Source organism: Peromyscus californicus, unplaced genomic scaffold, assembly GCF_007827085.1.
Source record: "Peromyscus californicus insignis strain IS unplaced genomic scaffold, ASM782708v3 Scaffold_5__1_contigs__length_169319896, whole genome shotgun sequence".
NCBI classification, from domain to species: Eukaryota; Metazoa; Chordata; class Mammalia; order Rodentia; family Cricetidae; genus Peromyscus; species Peromyscus californicus.
In genome coordinates, this window is record NW_026294573.1 from 59,291,744 (window position 1) to 59,308,722 (window position 16,979).

A 16,979-nucleotide genomic window follows, 5' to 3' on the forward strand; every position below is an offset into this window, starting at 1 on the left:
CATCATGCTATTTGGTACTCTCTTGAGTTGACAGCAGAGCCAAGGCTGTATCTGTAGGGTCCCAGAAGTGAATTAGTATAGACTGAGCAAGAATATCTCCTAGGGAAGGATTCACATTAGAGCAATAATCTTATGCATTATTTTCTTAAGGACCTAGCCTTTAGGCCTTTGTCACAGAGAAACCAAACCTTAGAATGCCCACTGGATAATGAACCTGATGGATGTGTGTGCTTTAGTCAGGAAGAGCTCAATTACAGACCATAATAACCAGGACTTTCTAAAATGCTAAGGCCACATTAAATAGCATCCACAAATGTGACAATGTCAATTCTTGTGCATTAATAACTCTCATGTGACCAGAAAGTGCATGCCATGTATTAATTTAAATAGAAACAGCACCAGCCTCAGAATTGAGGATGGAATGAACTAATGTACTTAAAGCCTCTCCTCTTTTTAGTTTACAGGATTCTCTTTTTCTTCATTCAGTGTCTTAGAAAGATTTACTCAGACTTTTGGTATATATTTAAGATTTAAGACATGTCTTTCCAAAACACAAGTATTTACACAATGGAGTCCAGGAAAAGTTAGAAATGCAGGTATAGTCCTTACATATAAAATCTCACTACTTCTCACCAGACAAAAAGTTTGGGGTCTAGTTACAGTCAAGAGTGAGAGAGTTACTAAAAAACTCCTGAGTCTAAGTTATTTAGTTTCTATGAATTCTGTTTTTTAGGAAAACAATGTACAGATTGTTGGTTCATTAACTTCATGAGCACAAGATCCCAATACTAACTCAATATTACACTGACTGTATCTGTGCTAATAATCCTTACTGTGCATGTACTATGCATGACCTGTGATCAAATACATTGTATGCAGTCTTCAGTGATAAGCACAGCATCAATGGCATTAAACCCATTTTAAAATGTAGAAAATATAAGCAGGGCTGGCTCAAGATAAAACTTAATAAGCTACACTATCATAGCACAAAGGGAGAAAATGTCCCTGTTTAAAATTAAGTTGCATTCCTTATGGATTCTAAAAGAAAACTCCATTCTTATTCAACTTTACCCACATTTAATGTGGAGCACCCATAGCTAATTTTAGTGTCTTCTTATTCTTCTCAGAACTTTTGTTAAGTGAAATTTTCAATACAAAACCCTGTGGCTTTTAAAGCAGTATTTTTTTCCTGAAAAAAAAAAACCCTATTCTAAAAAGTTTGGAAATTCCAACTTGCAGTTGTTGCCCATGGTGTCTTTATCACCACATTGACACAGCGAGTCCATGACTGAAGGAGGAACATCAAGCACACAGTTATTGTAAATGTAGCTTCAGGTGTTTCGGAGACATTTTCTTGAATTTTCAAAGTTTTGAAGACTTTGTGCTTGTTGGGCTTTGGTTTGTTTGTTTTGCTTTTGAAATGAACTAGACATAAAAAGAAAACTGATTTTAATTAAGCTTCAATCCGTATGGTGTTTTCTCTTCTGTGGCTGTCCAGTGTTCTGAATATGTGCGGCTAAAACACTTGCCTCAGTCGTTTTATATAAACTGCCCAACCACTGTCTCCTTCCCCAGGAAAACAGAAAACTAAGTCATAAACGAAGTCCCTACAGAAAAAATAATAATTACAGTAGCATGTTTGCCTGAAAAGATGAGAATTTTATTACTGATTTTGGTTACTGTTTATAGCTTTTGAGTCAAAAGCTATTTGAGTTAAAAATTTGAAACTTTAGACAAATCCATGTATTCTCATTTTTTTCCTTTCAAATCTAAAACAAAATTCTTCTCCTTTGATGTGGTTTTTCTATCAATATTAACTCTTAGCATCTATAAACAGCTCATGGAATGCCCTCCCCAACACACACACACACACACACACACACACACACACACACACACACACACACACACATCTTAAATAAGTGAAAATATCTACTCATGGCAGAAAGAAACAATTGATTAAAAAAATAAACTGTGTCTGTCTCAAATAAAAAAAACATATTTTATAAGAACAAGGAAAGACCTGCACCCAGAGGAAAAAGAGATCAATCAGTCAATTAACATAGAACAAAGCAAGCGAAATAATGCACCACTGTGAGTGTGCCACGAGGGAACAGAGGGGAAGACCTCTCTGTTAACACAGAATGGAACAAGCTACTGTATGCCAGGATTACCCTGAGATGAACATAAGTGAAAGAGATCATGTCCCCATTCCTAACCTTATCCATACACAGAACCCTAATCATGATTCCTTACACACTAACCCCTCACTCTAACCTCAACAGAAATGCCAACCTCCTGAATTGGAACACTGATTTCCCAAACAGATGTCAGACATTAGCCACTGGCCTCAGCTGCCATCAATATTAATCAGCTAATCTTAACATTAACAAAACATATGCATCTTAAGGACAAACCCGTGCTGCTGCCTTGTACAGGACAATTACCAGCCAGTTCAAATAATTAGGAGGATGTCAGTACATCCATTATCAACCATAAAATCTTACTTTACAAAAGATGTTTCTCCTGGTTTAATAGGAAATGATTGGAATTTAGAGTTTATACCCTTAAATGTCTTAAACACAAGGTAATGTAACACATGAAGCATTACATCCCCTCTGGGGTGAGCATGGAAATTTCCTGCTGTTAAAGATCATTTTTTTTTTTAGTATTGAAACTAGCTCAGTTACTAATTTATCTATGGTTATTAGATATGTGTATCCATTTTAAAACATTTCAGACAAGGTATGTTTGTGTGCATAAAAGCTGTGTGTTCCTGCTATGTTGCTTGGATTTGGTAACACTTTCATATACTATATAGACACCCCCAGATTAAAATAATTCTGAAAATTTTACAATAAAGTGGTGTAAGAAAATTTAAATCGTGTAGTAGTACAAAGATGGAATTTTTGCTTGGCTGAATTCTGGCAAGAAATTATCCTGGTTTTCCACGTTGTTTCTGGTCTAGCTTGTCTGAGTCCACTTTGCAAGTGGCTGTCAAGCTCTCTAAATGCTCTGTGTTTCCTTTCCCCTATGTACTCCTGCATATAGCTCCATGGGCAATTAAGTATTTATAAGCACTTCTGTGGTTACTGCTGTAAGGGCATTGCTAATCATAGCAAATTATTTCCTCTCATGATGAAACATGAGCCATGCCTGATGCAACACTCAGACAGAAACCTTCCCAGGTAGACTAAAGAAGTAATCTTTCTTATTTAGAAGTCAAAAATGTGGCACAATTACAAACAACTGTACTTATTTATATAAAAATACATAATAAATGTTGAGTAGGTTTGATATACTGCATTAGGGTAAATTATTTTCAAGATAATTGAATCATTTACCATCGAAGAATTTGAAGTCATTCATGGTCCACAGGCAGACAAACACTTAAATGTAGTCCTGATGTCTGTCATACAGAATGTCAAAGTTACATACTTGTAGAGCTACTAAGGACAGTACAAGAAATAAGCAACTATCAGAATAGCGTTAAAATGGAGGAGCTAAGAGTTCAATGTTGGATACTTTTTCCAAGGATGAAATGAAAAAAAGTCTGTTCACCTCAGGGCACTGATGACCAAAAAAATGATTGCAACTATCTATAATTTGTTGGAAAAAATGAGTTTATTGGGGTTACTAACAGGAGTGTGGCTTACAGATTTACTGACAAGATCATCAGTGCTCCTTTGGGCATTGTGAAAACCAAAATGCCTATACCATATGTGGATGATAACATAAAATCTACAACCCTCAAGGACCTTGCCAAACCTCCCACCACCAAAGAGTGTCTCACTACAACTGTTCACTGCTTTTATACCCTTGGTGAGGGAGGGGGTCCTCCTGAGTCTGCTAAGTTCCTAGAAAGAAGCTTGTAACATTGATTAGTTTCCCAGATCTTATAAGCTTCCGTCTTTCCTCTAGCTTCAGTTTAGAGGGAATATTGATAGATACACAACACTAAGGATTGGGGGTGTTATGAATGAGAAGGTGGAAGTAAGTTAATGAGTATTCAATAGACTTATTCTAGCATCAGAGAAATTTTTCAAATCAAAACAAGATTTTTAAATAAAATGAAGGTCAAATAATAAAAAGGACACAGTGAAGATGCTCTGGGGTTTTCTGCACAGTGAGGATTAGACCACCTATTGTTTTCACTTATGCTAAAAATGAAGCTCCAATTACCAGAGTGATAATTGAGAATTGGTTTTACCCATAAGCATTGAAAGAGTCATTAAGAATAGCCATAGTCAGGATGCTAGCGATACTAATGCCACTGTGTGTGCAGAGAAAAAACTGACTGGTTATTTACAGAATGTTGCACCCATACCTCAGGACCTACATACTAGATGGCTGAGAAGTGAAGTAGACAAACTGTGACTTTGGTAATGCTCTCTCAGGAAAATAGAAGTTGTGTACCCTTTCCTTTAGAGAAGGAATTTGATTTCAAATTCACCTTTATAGATACGACAGAAAAGAAAACTTTAAAATTCCCAAGGCAATAAGAAAGTATGGATTATGTAATAGTTCACTATCCCTGGCATGTATTCCAATAAATGTTCTACTCCTGGAATGCATTCATTTTTAAAAATTTTTGATATAAATTATAGATGATATGATATAATATATGATATGATATAATATAATATGATAGATTATTTTCCTATCAAATTAGTAACCTCCAGAGAGAAATACCCAGGGTAGTATCATTTCTCAGAAAAGTATTTGCCTGCTCAAATAAATATTTTAATGCTTCAAATGTTTATTAATTAACATGTGCAATGAAGATCAGACTTTATACATCATACTGAGTTATGTGAGCATTAGTCTAATATCCTGAATTAAGGTAGGAATCAGAATTTTTTTTAAAGTAATACAGAGCAAAATAATATAATGTATGTTTTTGATAAGTGCACATTCATCATGTCAAATGTCTTATGCGAGTATCAGATTAAAAGTGCTGAGAAATTTTAATCTTACAATGAGGAACTAGAGGAATATATTTACCTCACTTGTTTTCTTCACTTTGACAAATATCTCATATTAATACATGTATGTTTCTCAAGAATGCAAGGATAAGGAGCTTGCTGACAAGAGACTGACTCAAATATAACCTAGCTAACCATCTTCGAGGACTGAAGCACACCAGATTTTACACAGCCAGGGTCTGTGGTGTGCTCCTAAATTTGCCAGAACACATCTAAAAACCAAAAAAAAAAAAAATCTTCTGACTTTCCACACTATTACAATAAGAGGAAGATTCAATCCATAGTTCATAGGAGAATTGTGACAACATGATTTATGTATCCTTGAAGTAGACGAGAATGTTGTCTTGAATGGATTACAATTAAACAGTTGGCAAATCTGTTGTCAACTCACGGGGCAAAGAAACTGAGTCTGTAAGTACTATTTGTCTGTCTGTCCTGCTCAGTCATTTCACCTCAAACTTACTCTCTTGATGGAAAATCTGTGGACTCCTTAGCAGGTGATACAAACTGTTTGGTGATTATTTTTGAAGCTTTCCTTCACTTACTCGATTGTGACACTTACTGAGTGTGAGCTTTGTGCCTGACAAAATCCTCATCCACAGTCATAGAGATCTGTGAATGCAGTGATCAAAGATTCACTCTGCGTGGAGGGTACAATCCAGTTAATATAGTAAGAAAATTATAATTCTGGTTATAAATGTGGGTGCTCACTTAGCCATATTGATCTCACCTCCTTTATCAACCTCAATGGTTTTAAAGGACAGTTAATATGAGAACAGAAAAAAGCAGATAAGTTACTTCCATTTTTTTGTGGGGGGAAGACAGAAATCATGAATAGGTGAAAAATGGGTTTAGTGTAGGAAAGGAAATTAAAATTTAAATGCTGATAGTGCTGAATGGAAGCCAAGCTGCCCTATTCTCTTTGAATTTGAGAATCTGCAAACTAATATCATTGGCCCAGTTCAGACTAGCATTGTAGAATAGGCTGAAAATAGAAAGATGAACTGAACACCTACAGAGGAGCTGCTCCAGTTATCCAGACTCTCATTAATCAGTTACCAGTAATGTATAAAGAAGAAAATATAAGAATTTAAAGATAAGAATGTATATAAATATTTAATACAAAAGAAAAGATAAGTGAATCCAGAGGTCAAACATCTACAGCATACAAAATTACGGAATAAAAGGCAAGTAAATTAAATATAATGAATTGGTAATAGAAAAAAATAACAATATAAGGAAATTCCTGGCAAGTAAGAGTTTGTATCTATGTAATAGTCTCTTTTGATTGTATTCTTGCTGCTGTAACTCTGCACATTTTACTGCTGAACAACACAATATTCTATCTTATGAATGCAGGGAAGACCCTAGGAAGGATGCATGGATCACCCAGCAAAGGAGAAATAGATGAGATCTACATGAGCACACTGGGAGTGGAGTTGGGGGAGAGGCGGTAAATGGACAAAAAGGGATGGGGGATGAGAACATAGGGGAACAGGAGGCTCGAGCTGGAACAGAAACAGAGTAGAAGAGCAAGGAAAGAGATACCATGATAAATGAAGACATCATGGGAATAGGGAGAAACAGAGTGGTAGGGAAGTTCCCAGGAATCCACAAGGATGACCCCATCTTAGACTACTGGCAATAGTCCAGAGGGTGCCTGAACTGGCCTACTCTGGTGATCAGATGGCTGAATACTCTGTCATCACAGAGCCCTCATCCAATGACTCTTGGAAGCAGATGCAGAGATCCACGGCCAGGTGCCAGGCCGAGCTTCAGAAGTCCAACTGATGAGAGGAGGGATTCTATGAGCAAGAGACATTGTGATCATGATGGGAAAATGTACAGAGACAACCAGCCAAACTAGTGGAAATGCATGAACTGTGGACCAATAGATGATGAGACCCCATGGTACGAGATAGTCCCTCTGAATAGGCGAGACAGTTGTTTAGCTTTAACTGTTTAGGGGGACCCCAGGCAGTGGGATAGGGACCTGTCCCTGTGCATGAGCCAGTTTTTTGGAGCCTAGTGCCTATGTTGGGACACTTTGCGCAGCCTGGGTGTATGGAGGAGAGGCCTGGACCTGCCTCAACTGAATGTACCAGTCTCTGCTGACTCCCCATGTCTTGAAGGAGTTGGGAATGGGGGGTGGGTTAAGGGGGAAGGCTGGGGGATGGGAGGTGGGAGGAGAGGGGAATCTGTGGTTGGTATGTAAAATGAATAGAAAATCTCTTAATAATAATAATAAAAGAAAATAGTTCAAAATTTTGCTCACAGTTGTCTGGCAATGAACTGACAGTCAAATGAACTAATCCACTAGGCTAGATAAAATCCAACAGAACAAAGGGCAAAAGATTTCTCACATTCATACAGTTTATAAATATATATAATATTTATATTAAAACTAGTCAACATTGGTACATGTGAGGTTATGAGAACTTCTGCCTCAGATAGATTTCTGATGTACTGTGTGTATTAGGCTTATCAAAGGTGTCTTTAATAAACACATAAGCTGTATAAACAAATGAAAACTTGGGGAAAGTAGAATTGTCACTGAGAGCTATGAATGAATTTTTATGTCTAAAGATAATTTGAATCCACTAATTTTCATCCTAAAACATGGGCTGACATGAACAGTTTGTATAGATTTAAAGTATTATGAACACTTATTTTTGTAGTTGTGATCAGCATTCCATTAATAATACGAAACTGTCCAGTTGATTCTTTCCTGGGTTATATGTAAGGGGATTTGCATGAAATATGACCTATTATTGGTGTTTGAATTATTATTTTCTTAGCCTTAATATATGTCGTAAAGAAATGTATTTTCAGAATGGTCATCCAACCTCAGAAAGAACATGGAATGGTTCTCGATGTTTTGAAAAATATATTAAAACTGAAAGCATCAAATTATAAGGTGGACTTACACGAAGTTTGCCAGTTAAAGTTAATATCTCTAACTAGAAAGAATTCAGTAAAGATTAACTTCTCATTGTTAAGTTAAGAAAAAAATATCTCCAAAAAGATGAATATTTTCTTGACTAGAATTATTACTCTTGGTAATGAGCAGTGCTCTATGAAAATGAGGATTTAATATGTAACCAATTAGTAAAAAAATTAAGTCAATTACCAAACACAATTTTCCATGTTAAACATTAATTAAATTCTGAAGTATTTCTTAATAAATTTAATATACAAATGTGAATTAAAAGAAAAGGGCAATTTAACTTATTAATCAAAATAGTGTTTATCATTATATATACATAGTTTTGCCCAAAAATTACTTTGCATAGTAAATTATTTATTCATTATTTTAGGAGATAATTTACTATTTAGATTTTTAATAACATTTCATGCATTGTGAAACTAGATACTTTAAAATTAATGTTTACTTGACAAATGACCAAATATATAAAGTACTATGATACAAAATAGAAAATTAAAGTCTGAGAGTACAAGAACATTTGAAGTGTACATTCAACTTAGTTAAAAAAATAAAAATATGGTGAGCTTGTTAAAATCAGGGTAAGGACCAGAGATTGTGTTTCTGATATCACTAACTGGAGCCATGAACATTCAGATATATGTTACTACACATATAAATTCACACACACACACACACACACACACACACACACACACACACTCAGGAATTGGAAAGCCTTTGAACATACTTAAAACTATGACAAAATCTCTGTGGAACACTTGATAGGTATAAGCAAGATGGTCAAAATTCATTCACACCAAGCTACATGAGACTCAGTATCAGAAATACATGTTGAAAGAAATGGATTTGTGAGGAGAAAAAAGAAAAGAGGAAGAATGAAGAGGAAGAAATTATTCTGGGTGTTCTTCATCCTAGGATTTCTGCTTTAATAGACTGCTAGGCAGGACTAGTGAGATGGTGAATTTTAGAAATAAACAGCACACTTTTTCTAATTCCTAGCAGAGAAATCACTGCTAATTATTAATCAGTTGCTCAAATCTGCTCCTATAAACTGGATTGCAGAGTCTTTTCATACTCTAAAGCACTCTTGGAAAACAAATAAAGCATGAAGGCAGAGAGACAAGGAAAGTAGTGACCACAAAGCAGGTATTTCACATGGGTATGATGTGAGAAAGGAAACCTCAAAGATTTTAAAAGGAAACACAGAGATGATTGGCAGGTAACACAAAGGGATATGAAAATATATCTCTGAACCATTCTAGCTTTTAAAGTAACTAGACAGAGGATCTGAGATCATCCTCCATGAATCTCTGACATTTGGTAATGTAACATCCACCTTGGGAGAAGGAAGTCCATCCGATTCTGTGATCCAAGGAACAAGAAAGGTGAAGATGTCAAAATGACATTTGATGGGAAGGGAACTGAAGTTCTGTGCTGTAGCAGTGAAGTGCTAGAAAAAGTGATTCCTATTATCCTTCTTTCCCACAGTTCAAGATTTGAAGTACAACTGGGAAGAGGAAACCACTGTTTTTCTGAAGGTGAATCTGGTTTCCAGCATTACATTTCATTTTACAGCCCAATGATCCAAATCATCCTGGCTACCATAGTGTTTTGTGTTTCTTGGTCAATTTTAATTTAATTCCTGGTACTGAATTTGACTTCAGCAGATTTAAAATACTTCAGAAAGTATTTTAAATAAAAGCTACTTTAGTAGCTCCTCCTGGAAGATTAATGATAATCAAATTTTCGATCTAAACACAATTTAGTGTGGAAAAAATAGTTTATTTCAGTAAAATATGGAAATAATCTATTAAATATTGGATTAAGTTAATGCACACTGGGCAGGTAAATATCCTGTATTCCTAACAAGCAACATTCAAATTCTATGAAATATTTTACTAATTAGGAACTGCAGACGGGAATTAGGAATGTGACAACTATTGAAGGTTAGCATCAAAATGTCTTAGAATATAGGTAGCAGAGGGAAAACACCACTTCTGAATGCATTAAGATTGAGTATTTAACTCTACTGAAGTGCAAGTACTTTGGAATAATAAAAGTTTATTTATTGAATAATTAGAGTACATTTCTTAACAAAAAATAACAAAATGTATTACTTTGGAAAGAAATGAGTGATGGAACTGAAAGAAAAAAATTGTAGATGGCAAATATTTTTCTTGGCATTTTCCTAGAGATCATTAAATATAAGATTACAGAGTTACCAGAATGTATAGATGACTTCTAAGTGAATCAGGTAGGATTTATAATCATAGGTCAATTCTGAGATAGGAAACTCTACTTTTAATGTTTTTACAATTCAAAACTTTGGAATATGTTAACGTGTTTCAACTTTCAAATTTTCAAGAGCATTATCCATGGTGGTTATATTATCTATCATGGGATCAGGTTTCCACCATAGTCTTTATCTGTTTTATTATTTTCTGTCACACTTTCTGGCTTAACTATTTTCGGATGCAAGCACATATGTATGTGTTAAATAAAGCAAATAAAATTTCTGAACTTCATCTGTTTTTAATAATCAGACATTTTAAATTAGGTAAGTGAGCTACAATTAGAAGCAAAATACAGATTTTGGTATTCAAATGTAATTAAGATTAACTTTAAAAATGTTGACATAAATTTTATCAAAAGAATTACATTATGCCAATTTACACTGCAGAAAACCGAAGGCACCTACATGTGGATCATGAGAGGAAAACAACTTTGAAGTTGAGCATGATTAAGTTTTCTTTACAGAAAATTAACTTAATGGAATATAAATTGGAGCAAATGATTTGCTAACTGATATATTTTTGTAGTCTTATTGCAAAATGAAAGTTGAAAAACAAAATGCAATCATTCTCCTCTATTTATGAATATACTTGGGGTGTGGAATTAGCAGGAAACTCTGGATTGTATGTAGGTATGTAAGATCTGTACAAAGGACAGCCTCATCAACTAGTCAGTGCCAAAGCAGGTTCAACCAGGATAAATTGGTTTTGAATAGAGCAGGGAAATGAGTTATACCTGCAGAGCACACCTTTACTCAAAGGTCATGTTTCATAATACCTTCTAAAAGATTTCAGTCCTAAAAGTCTTCACTATTATAGGGACTGGTGTCAGATTTCATAATTTTATTATGTAAATATACTTGTCTTAACACAATTATTGTAAAGAGCAAACTTTCTCCATTGTTTTGGAATATATTTTAGAATAAATTATGCTCATGAAAAATGGTTTTTTCCTTGATTTTTAAAATTACATTTATTCATGTGTGTGTGTGTGTGTGTGTGTGTGTGTGTGTGTGTGTGTATGCACATGTGCCTGTAAGTGTACATGTGTGCACGAGTGTGGGAGGATTCAATTGAAACAAATGCATGTGGAGGTCAGAAACCAAATGTAGAAATCAATTCCCACCTTCTACCATGTCGGCTCCCAGGATCAGGTCATCAGGCTTACTCATAAGTGTCTATTATAGCTGTGCCAACACACTGGTCCTCTTTTTCTTTATTTTTGAAGTCTTTCCTTTGACCTATTTTTTTCAAAAATCATGAAAACACCAGTGTGTTGATTATAGAAATATTTTATTAATTCACAACAGCTTTGAGAACAAGCCTCTGGTCTTGGCTGCTTTTGGAATTCTTATTTTCCTCTAAGTTTTATAATCATTATCAACAAAGAAGGAAAACGAAAGACTTGGTTTGAAACTACTTCGATCTTTTCACTATTGAGTCTTTCAATTCATCAATACTAATTTTCTTATATTCATACATACAATCTTTATTATTTCTCAACTGTTATTCTCAGTTTTCTAAATAGCTGACCTGCATACCTTTTAATGAATTTATTCCAATATTCTTCACATTATGTAGCTAAGCTGCCTACGAAATGGCTCAGCAGGAAAAACACTAGCATACAAACCAGATAACTGGAGATCAGTCCCAGAAACCAATGGCAAAAAGAGATAACTGACTCTTGAAGACTGTCAACTGACATCAGCATGAATGTGTAGCATTTGCACACCTGAAAACAAAAACATACATGTAATATATATATATATATATATATATATATATATATATATATATATACACAATAGTAATAGATATTTTTTAAAAAAGTACTTTTAATTTCATTGTCCAGTTACTTTACTTTTTGTTGTGGAAATGCAATTACTAATTAATTAAGCATAATTATTATACGTAAGCTTATTTTAAGGTCTACATTTATACAATGATTATAAGAAAATTATCAGTTACACAGTTTTCTTTCTTATTCTTGGGTTGCTTTTTTATTTTATAATTTAATTTAATTTTACATATCTTGTTCTCCCCCCCACCCCCCGCCTTCCCCCCAGTCCACAACCCATTCCCATCTCCTCCAGGGCAAAGACTCCCCTGATGATTGAGTTCAACCTGGTAGATTCAGTCCAGGCAGGTCCAGTCCCCTCCTCCCAGGCTGAGCCAAGTGTCCCTGTATAAGCCCCAGGTTTCAAACAGCCAACTTATGCACTGAGTACAGGACCCGGTCCTACTCTCTGGGTGCCTCCCAAACAGATCAAGCTAATCAATTGTCTCACTTATCCAGAGGGCCTGATCCAGTTGGGGGCTCCTCAGCTATTGGTTCTTAGTTCATGTGTTTCCATTCGTTTGACTATTTGTCCCTGTGCTTTTTCCAACCTTGGTCTCAACAAGTCTTGCTAATACAAACCCTCCTCTTTCTCACCAATTGGACTCCTGGAGCTCTGCCTGGCCGTGGATCTCTACATGCAGTTCCCTCAGTCATTGGATGGGGTTTTTAGCACGACAATTAGGGTGTTTGGCCATCCTATCACCAGACTAGGTTAGTTCGGGCTGTCTCTCGACCATTGCCAGTAGTCTATTGTGGGGGTATCTTTGTGGATTTCTGTGGGCCTCTCTAGCGCTTTGCTTCTTCCTATTCTCATGTGGTCTTCATTTACTATGGTCTTTTATTCCTTGTTCTCCCTCTCTGTTCTTGATCCAGCTGGGTTTCTTTTGCTTGTGTTACTACTATTTATACACTTTCAAAAGAATGTTATTCAGAAAGAGAAATAATCAAAATTTAGTCACAACTGAATTAAAACATGCTAATATGCCCTCATCATGGCATTTCATAATGGTCCTTTCAATGCTGATATCATATTAAGAAGATATTTAATTCCTAGTTTTCAAATGGTTTTATTTTATTTTAATTAATTGATACTGACTTTAGTTGAAAGTGTTTTCTTCTCTATTAAAAAGAACATAAAACTTTTTTATTCTATTAAAATTGTGAATTCTAATTTCACTTAGAATTTTTGTGTCAAAATTTGAGATGAAAACTAGCCTGTACTTAATGTCTTCATCAGTTTTTAGTGCCAAGTTCATCTGATATCAGAAAATGCATTTAAAAATGCTATTGTGTCTGTAAAACTCACACCCTTTATGACTGGGAGGTTTTATGTGTGTTTGAGTGTATACTCAAATTAGTTGATCACTCAAACTTTTGATTTTAATCTTCCTTTCATCAGCTATAGTTAACTAAAAATGAGTCCACTTCTTCAGATGTTCCAATAAAGGATCATAACAATTTTTATATCGTTCTTTTACCTTTCTGGTGTCTCTAGGTTTGTTTTCCTTCTATCTTCAGGCTATTTGTATTTTTCTACTTTTTGTTCTTTTTTTAAATTATCTTTGCAGAGATTTATGAATTATAATAATACACAAAGTGCATTGTCTTTGCAGATTCTCTTCAATGTCTACTTATCTGCCTTGTCACTTTTTACAGCATATGATAAATCATGAAGTAAAACATATGTCCATTAATTCTGATCTTTTTCTGTGTTATACCATCGACTTTCCTTTATCTAGTTAACTATTCTTTTACTAATTTCCACAGGATACTTAAGTATCTTTTTTTTTTCAGATTTTCCCAATCCTTATATACATTTAATTCTGTAAGAAAGCTTCTAACCATTACTTTTCATACATCACAATTACTTTGATTTGTGGGAGTTGTCTCATCTTGTAGAACAAATGAATTCGAATACCTGTTGCGATTTGTTGTGTTACTAATGATCTCTAGAACGGTAGTTGTGTAGGACTCTGTGAAGGTATCTTTGTGATACCAAAAGTAGAAGAAGGCTTCTGACCATTATTTCTGCAAATATGACTGGTCATATTCCTTTTGTGTTCTCCCTTTGAAGTTCCAAATGCATAAATATGCATGAGCACTTTTACTGAGTTCTTTGTATGCTATGTCCAGTTTTCACCTTTGAAAACATTTTTGTCTCATTTAGGGTCATTTATTTATGTGTGGTTGTTAAACTCCTTTATCTCTCTATACATTAGTATTTCTCAGTGTTTCACATTTACAAGTTCACTTTATCATTTTTACTTTTTTACTATTATTTGTGCTTTGTTCTTTTGTAAATACTTTATTCAACTGTGTTTGTATGTGTCTCATATGTCATATCTCTAGTATGATGTCAGAGGACAGCTGTGTGGGATAGATTCTCTCATCTGTCCTACATTTGTATGAGTTCAATGGCTGGAACTCAGGACACCAGGCTAATGTGACAGGTGCCTTTATGGATTAGCTATCTATCCAGGCCATCTTTACTCATTTCAATTTCCTTGAGGACAGTATAATATCTTAAAGCCTGTTTCCAATGAACCCACTGTCTGAAGCTGTGTTTTTATAGTTGCCTTTGTTGTTTTTCCTTTGTTTTCTTTTGTATACTTATCTGCATAGCCACTTTTTATAGGCTATGACAAATCATGCTAAGAAAATATGTCTTAAAGTAGTCTGGGCACTATAAGGATGTCCTTATCTAGAGACGAATTATATTTGCTGTCGCTGTGCTCACAGAGATGATAATAACTTCCTGAGGTATCTCAGAGGTACCTAAACTGAATTGACTATAAAACCACTTGACTTCCTGAAAACTTGTCTCTGTTTCACACAGACTTAATTCTCAGTTGAAACTTTTCAAAACACCTTGGAGAGCATGAGTAAGGAGGAACAGTTGTCTACATACCCATGAGTCTTTCAAAAGTACTGCTCAGACACTCAAATATCATAATTCCTTGCTGAAAATTTGAATTTATTGCCAGGAAATAGTCCAGTCTCATATCTCCAGGATTTGGCCTATGTCCAACTTTGAACTCACAAGATCTTTACTACAATGTTAACCATCTAGACAACAAAGCACCTTTATTACAGCAGAGCCAGAAACTAAGAGAAAAATCTCAACTAACAAAGTACAAAGAAAACCTGTGTGGGTCAAGAATCAGAGAGAGTAATTCTGTCTTGTAATCAATAGCCATGTATGTAAGGGGTATGGAGGCTACAATCAAAACTCTAGAAGGAAACAATGTATACTTTGAAAGAATATAAAATGAAAAACATCCCAAAGGATAGAAAAACAGGGCATAGAACTAAATGAATGGGAAGGACAAAAACTGTTGTCTTCAGATGGGTTTTCGAATCACTTTAGGCTGTCATATTACAAGGATGACACCAACACACACACACCAAACTACATGGAGTAATCCCTTAAAGGCTTCAGTCCTACACAAAGAACTAGAAGCAACTGAGAAAAGCTGTGAGCAGGCCCTCCTAAAGAAAGACCGCACCAATTGGCTGTCCAATGGCAAATGGTAATTCCTGAAAATGCAACAAGTAAATTAGATTCAATAGACTATATTTAGGAACATATATTATATTCATATTTAGGAATATATATGTATTTATTTATTTATATATAAATATATAAATACACATACATATTCATGCATGCAATAACAATTAATGAAAAAAGAGGCCATGAATTTGAAGGAGAGTAAGGAGGTGTATATGGGATGGTTTAGAGGGAAAAAAGGGAAGGGAGAAATACTGTAATTAAATTGCAATATTAAAAATAAATAAAAATAAAAATATTTTCAGATAAAAAATCATTTCAAAGTGTAAAAATCATTAGAAAGGTGAATCTAAAGTTCACTGAAGAGTTGACCTTGATTCTCAGATCTGGAAATTATTACAAAATGATCACAACACAACTGGACAGGAGCCTTCTATCTACTGCAACACTGACACTGAATAGTAAAAAAAAAAAAAAAAAAAAAATGTTCTCAGTGAAGAGAATCCAGTCATAGTGAATCAGCATAAAGATGAATCGGATGATCCCAGTTCCTACTGACTCATGAACTAAGTGGAGATTTTAACTGTAATTCATTCATGATGTGCTTTACTTGGTATGTCTGAGAAGATAAAACGCAAATTTTCTACTTCCCAGACCTCAAGACCTTTAAATTCAAGATGATGAGTTCAGTGCCATGTTATGACTAACCAATTAAATTTGGATTCAAGGACCCTGGCATTCTTTTTGCCGTCTTTTCCATCTACATTTGGACTTACAACTAACAATAGCATAGAAGCGGGAGAGATCCCTCTTATTCATAGAGGTCTGGTGTCATGCTTAGAGTACTGATACTCCAAAGAAATCACTCTTATGGTAAAACACAGCAACTTTGTTTCACAGTTTGGTGAGTTAAGCTTCTTCAGAATCATTCATTCATTATATTTTAATTTTTGTCTTGATGTTAAGTCAGTATACTTTCCTCAGTATCAGTATGAGAGGAATAACTATTAATAAAGCAATTACAATTTGTTGGTGATTGCATCTCCTCTCTTTTGCCCTTTGAGAATATCAAAATAAACTAGACATTAATTTTCCCGCTAGACAAAGAAAATAAAACAAAATTTTGACTCACAAAAGGAAGCAGTAATATGCTTAAAATTTGTGAGATACAAAAAAAAAAAAATTTGAATCAACTAAGGAGGTCATCTCTTATAGCAGGCCTCCAGCTCCTGCTTAAACTGCACCATGACACTGAGAAATAAACTCTCCCCTTCCTCTCTGCTTACAGCTATAACTTTCTCTCCCCTTTTCAATGGACATGAAACAATTCTGAGGCTGGTGCAGCTCTCTCTCCTTTGGAGTTTACTTTGGAGGATAAATCACAGTTCCTCATGCCTTATGGCAG